Below are 6923 nucleotides of genomic sequence, written 5' to 3'. Positions count from 1 at the left end.
TCTAGCCGTTCTAAATCGCATTGTTTTGCTCCTTTTATTAATTGTAATATCATAGACAAAACACTGTGGCATTATAGACTATGACACCCTTCACTTGAAAGATTACATGTCTTAAGCAAACAATACTCTTCTATTCCTGTTGATACCCATCAAGTATGTGACACTTGTAGTCGTGCAAAACAGAGAAAGCTTCCTTTCAGTTTAAGTAATACTGTTACCTCTGCTATTTTTGATCTTGTACACTTTGATATTTGGGGACCATGTTCCATAATTTCTATGCAAGGTTTTCGTTATTTCTTGACTATTGTTGATGATTACTCGCGTTATACTTGGGTTATTCTGCTGCATAACAAATCTGAAGTGCGTCAGCACATCATTAACTTTACTGTTTTTGTTCAAAATCATTTCAAAACTAATATCAAAACAATTCGTACTGACAATGGTGTTGAGTTTGCTATGTCAAATTTTTATGCTTCAAAGAGAATTATACATAAAAAATCTTGTGTTGAAACACCACAACAAAATAGCATTGTAGAACGTAAACATCAACACATACTAAATGTAACCCGGGCTTTGCTTTTTCAAGCAAATCTTCCTCCTATTTTTGGGAATTTGTTGTAAATCATGTTGTTTTCTTAATAAATGTTATTCCTACTCCATTACTTAATAACATCACTCCTCATGAAAAGTTGTTTGGAAAACCATATAACATTTCCTTTCTAAAAGTGTTTGGTTGTCTCTGTTATGCTAGTACCATTACTGCACATAGGAAAAAATTAGATGATAGATCTATCAAAGGTATTTTTCTTGGCTTCCCGCAAAATAAAAAAGGTTATATTATCTTAAATTTAAAGTTTCATAGCATAAAGATATCAAGACATGTAATCTTTTATGAAAACCATTTTCCATATAAATTGGACAGTGGCTTGCCTAAGGACCCTAACACTTTATCTCTCCCTATTTCTAACGCATATAATTCTGTTTTTGATTTTTTTTCTGATATTGCACCTCCTGTCGAGCCATGTGCCTCTACTCCTGCACCCAATACTGTCCCTCCACCAACCTTATTATCCTCTGATCTTCCTATAAATAGTGCCTCTGCTCCTGCATCCAACATTGCACCTCAACCAGAATTATCACCACCTGCATCTCCAGGAAGCACCTCACCCCAATTTCCAAGAAGATAAGCTCGTCCTCACCGACAACCTCCCTATCTTGCGGATTTCCACACTGCAACCAACACTGTAAGTAGTAGATATCCTATTCATAATTACTTGTCTTACAATTCCTTATCTTCCAATTTTAGAAATGTTATTTCCTCTATCAATTCTCATCCTGAACCTCAGACATATAACGAAGCCTCTAAACATGCTTCTTGACAATCTGCCATGCAAGATGAGCTTCAAACTCTTGCTGCTAACAATACTTGGCAACTTACCTCTCTCCCTTCAGGAAAGAAAACTATTGGTTGTAAATGGGTATATAAAATCAAATACCATTATGATGGCACTGTTGAGCGCCACAAAGCTAGAGTTGTTGCCAAAGTGTTCACCCAACTTGAAGGACTTGATTTCTTAGACACTTTTGCACTTGTTGCTAAAATCACTACCCTCCGCCTTTTCCTTGTTAACCACTTCCAAAAATTGGATTTTAAAACAACTTGATGTCAATAATGCATTTCTTCATGGTGATCTCCATGAAGAGGTATACATGACCCCCCCCCCCTCCCCACCTGGCCTCCCACAAAATAAAAAAGGTTATATTATCTTAAATTTAAAGTTTCATAGCATAAAGATATCAAGACATGTAATCTTTTATGAAAACCACTTTCCATATAAATTGGACAGTGGCTTGCCTAAGGACCCTAACACTTTATCTCTCCCTATTTCTAACGCATATAATTCTGTTTTTGATTTTTTTTCTGATATTGCACCTCCTGTCGAGCCATGTGCCTCTACTCCTGCACCCAATACTGTCCCTCCACCAACCTTATTATCCTCTGATCTTCCTATAAATAGTGCCTCTGCTCCTGCATCCAACATTGCACCTCCACCAGAATTATCACCACCTGCATCTCCAGGAAGCACCTCACCCCAATTTCCAAGAAGATAAGCTCGTCCTCACCGACAACCTCCCTATCTTGCGGATTTCCACACTGCAACCAACACTGTAAGTAGTAGATATCTTATTCATAATTACTTGTCTTACAATTCCTTATCTTCCAATTTTAGAAATGTTATTTCCTCTATCAATTCTCATCCTGAACCTCAGACATATAACGAAGCCTCTAAACATGCTTCTTGACAATCTGCCATGCAAGATGAGCTTCAAACTCTTGCTGCTAACAATACTTGGCAACTTACCTCTCTCCCTTCAGGAAAGAAAACTATTGGTTGTAAATGGGTATATAAAATCAAATACCATTATGATGGCAGTGTTGAGCGCCACAAAGCTAGAGTTGTTGCCAAAGTGTTCACCCAACTTGAAGGACTTGATTTCTTAGACACTTTTGCACCTGTTGCTAAAATCACTACCCTCCGCCTTTTCCTTGTTAACCACTTCCAAAAATTGGATTTTAAAACAACTTGATGTCAATAATGCATTTCTTCATGGTGATCTCCATGAAGAGGTATACATGACCCCCCCCCCTCCCCACCTGGCCTCCCTTCTCCCCAGCATGTTTGCAAGCTTCAACGGTCTTTGTATGGCCTTTGTCAAGCTGGTCGCCAATGGTACGCCAAACTTTCTACTTTTCTTTTATCAAATAATTACTCTATTTATGTTGTTGATCACTCTCCTTTTCTTAAATATAATAACGATAAACTCACTGATATTCTTGTTTATGTTGATGATTTGGTCTTAACTGGCGATAACACGGAGGAAATCAATACAATTACTGCATCTCTTCACCATCACTTCAAGATAAAAAATTTAGGTAATCTCACTTACTTTTTGGGACTGGAAATTGCTTGCAACAGTTCCGGTCTTCATTTAAGTCAACGCAAGTATACTCTTGATCTTCTTCACGAAACTGGCATGCTTGACTCTGCACCTGTGGCCACTCCTATGACTCATACCTCCTGTCTCTCTCTCGATCAAGGCTCTCCTCTTGATGCTGATGCAACTTCTCAATACAGAAGACTCCTTGGACGTCTAATCTACTTAACCAACACGCGACCTGACATCGCCTTTGCTGTCCACAATTTAAGCCAATTCATATCTGCACCCACAACTCATCATCAACAAGTTGTCTCATGTCTTTTGCGTTACCTTAAGGGCACCCTTGGTGAAGGACTATATTTTTCTCATACTAGCTCACTTCACCTGGCAACATGTCCTACCACACGCAAATCTGTCACTTGATATTCCATCTTTTTAGGAGACTCCCTAATATCATGGAAATCAAAGAAGCAGCCAACTATCTCCCCCAACTCCTCTGAAGCCGAGTATAGAGCCCTTGTCACCATCACATGTGAGCTACAATGGTTGTCTTACCTCCTTCAGGATTTACATCTTCCTCTCTCCCAGTCTGCAACCCTGTACTATGACAACAAATCTGCCCTTCAAATAGTGTCCAATCAAGTCTTTCATGAACGCACCAAGCACATCGAAATTGATTGTCACCTAGTTCGTGAAAAACTTAACTTTGGTCTCCTCAAACTGTTGTCCATTACTTTTGCCATGCAAGTTGCTGACATATTCACCAAGCCTCTTGCTTCCGCACAGTTCTCTACTCTCAAATCCAAGCTAGGCCTGACAAATATCTACTCCCCAGCTTGAGGGGGATGTTAACATATTTAGTTTTTCTGTTTTAAGTTATTGGGCTTTGTTTGTTTGGCCCAACTTTCTTTTTGTTTCAGCTAGGTCTTAGTCTTTTTCTTATATATACACAATGTATTTTACTCTCTAATACACAAGTAAATAAGAATTTCTTTTGTATTTTCTTTTCTCTTCTTTTCTCTCTTTCATGCTTAAGTCATTGTCTCTTTTTCATTTGCAATTAGGGTTCATCAGCACCTCCCTTTCTCTATTGCGATTTCGTGTGATTACGTGCACTCCATTTGATGCACCACATCAGACAAGGAATATTCATCTTCATTAACTGTAATACAATAAAAAATTAATACAAGAAAACCATGAGGAAATAGTTAGGAATAACTAATAACAATTGTTAATTATCTTTACAAATAAAAATAGTAATAATAATAGTAATTAAATTTTAAATTAATTTTCAATAAATATTCAAAGACAATTTCTTTGATAGGCATTCAAATTCAAAATATCAAATGATTAAAATAAACTGTTACAAAAAATTAAAAAACAAAATTTCATTTAACAAAACCTTTAAATTCAATGAAAAATCACAATAGAATCAACCCATAATGTTTAGTCTTCCATAAGAAAAACGAAAGAAAAAGAAATCTAGATCTAAGAATGTTATTCGATTATGTAACTTGATGCTCTTGTTTTTCCTTTGAAATCTCGTTTATAACATTATTTTTTTCACACAACAAATTTAGAATTTGTCTCATAAATAAAATTTTAAAATTGTGATTTATTGGAAATTAACTCATTTTATCTCTTAAAATTATGTCTTCAATTTCATCCTTTTTTAATTCCATTATTTTTCCTAAATTTGAAAGTGATATTTTCATATGTGTTGCTCTTATGAAAGTACTACATAATGACTATATTAGGATATGAGATTTAGTTTTTTTTTTTGTTTTGTAATTAACTTCTATATTATGTAAGTTGTCATATCTGAACTCTATTGGATTTTATTTAAATTTCTTCTACAAAGTTTTTGAACGAAAATCTTTTGACTCTATTCACTAAACAAGTATCAACCTTTAAAAAAAAACCACATTAATGTGAGAAGAATAATTCAAAGTCTTTTAGATATTGTAGGAGATCAAATTGTTCTGCAAGATGAAATGAAAACCCTACAAAAGTTTACAGAAGTATAAAGAGAAACTAGATGCAAATCATCATTAAAAAAACTTTGTTCAATCTTAATTACATATTAACTTATTATTTATTTACAAAACTCAGATAATCATGATTAACTGAGTTTTGTAACAGCGTAAAAATAAAAGAAGATAAAGAAGCAAAAGCCAAACCCCATGCCCCCCTCACACACGAAACTTCTTTTTCTTTCTCTCTCTCTTTCCATATTCTCTTCTCTTCATTCTCTCTTAATTTTCTCTCCTAATCTTCATCTATTTTTCAATTTGATCGGACCACGTTGTAGCTGGCGAGTTAAGGAACATTTCTACCCGATCAGATTTTTAAACAGAGTAAGTTCATTTTTACTCTAAATATCCTTTGTTCTCAGTTTTTCCTTAAGATTTAGTCATCAATCTTGGTGGGGTCAGTTGAGAAGTTTAATCCTCTCAACTTATTCTACTATATACTGAATTTTTATTTTGTTTGGATAACTTGCTTTAGGCCCGTAAATCTTGAAGCTTATCTAGACTGTGGGGAATAAAATTCTAGAAGTTGCTAGGAAAGCAAGCAATTGAGGTAAGGGAAGCTAAATTTAATTTGTAATAGCACCCTAGGATAGAAGATCTTAATGCAGAAGGGACGTGGTCCCAATATTCAATTTTTCTTGCAAGGATGTTGTGTTTTTATATATTGTGTTGTTTGTTTATATATTATTTAAACTAGTAAAAATATTAAATTTTGATGGTTTAGTATTTAAGTGTTGTTTTTCTGTTAAATAAGATTTTGAATATTGTGGATTGCGTTTTGAATGATATTGTATGATGAAAATTGTATGAAATTGATGTCATACATTTGGGATAATGTATGAGTTGTTATTTGATGGTACATTAAGTATGAAAAGCCTATGTTTAACGGAGATCCTCTGGCTTCACTGGTGATCTAAGTCATGTAGACTAAGATATCAGGTGGTGAGAAGCCGAGAGGGAGTTCATACACATTGAGTCCCACTGTAGACACTCGGTATTGGATGTTTGAACTTACCCTAATCCTTTCTATTGGATTCGCTGGTAATCTTTGGGTCAGGTGTTAGTCTCTGGTAGGGGCATACTTAATGAGTCTTTCGGAAGATGAAGTGGGATTGAAATGAAATCCAATGATTGTGATTGAAGATAGATTCATGTGTGGTCTATATGAATGATGAAATTGATATTGAAATTTTATATGACAACATTTAAAGAAATATTTATAAATGATTTGTTTGATTGGTTCTTTTTGCAAAAAATATATAAGATATGAAATTTCTTTTCATTAGCTTACCCTTGCTTTTCTTGATGTGTTTGAACTGCGATGATTGTACTATGTACACGAGTAAATGACCATATAGGTGCAGGAGAGCCTTAAAGGTTTCAGAGTTTTTATTTTGAGTTATGGATATGTAAATATTTGTATTTCTATAAATTCTAATCATGTATTAGGAATGTTTTGAAAAACTCCAAGTTTGTATAGAAACGGGTAAAACTTTTATTGTAATAGTTATATGTAAATTATGGGGTGTTACATGTTCAAATGAGATTTTTTCTACGGATATGAATTCGTAAGTAAATTCAGCATTATCTACGGACCTGAATTTATTAGTAAATTTAACATCGATATCTACGGATATTCCCATAATAATAATTATATATATAATATTAAAAATATTATTTAAATATATGAATAATTATAAAAGCATAACTAATATTAATAATATGAATAAAATTAATATTAGTAATATTAATATAAATAATATTACTCATATTATTTATAACATTAATAATATTAATAATTTATAATATTAATAACATGAATAATATTATTAATAATAATATTCTTACGAACTGAAGTTGATGGATAATTCTTGTTTCTGTTATCCACCAACTTTAGTCCGTAGGTAATTTACCTACGAACAGTGTGTATGTGGGTAGCAGAAATAGAAA

Source organism: Phaseolus vulgaris, chromosome 2 (assembly GCF_000499845.2).
Source record: "Phaseolus vulgaris cultivar G19833 chromosome 2, P. vulgaris v2.0, whole genome shotgun sequence".
In the NCBI taxonomy this organism is placed as follows: domain Eukaryota; kingdom Viridiplantae; phylum Streptophyta; class Magnoliopsida; order Fabales; family Fabaceae; genus Phaseolus; species Phaseolus vulgaris.
The sequence above is the reverse complement of the archived record's forward strand: the minus strand, read 5'-3'. Positions refer to the sequence as shown.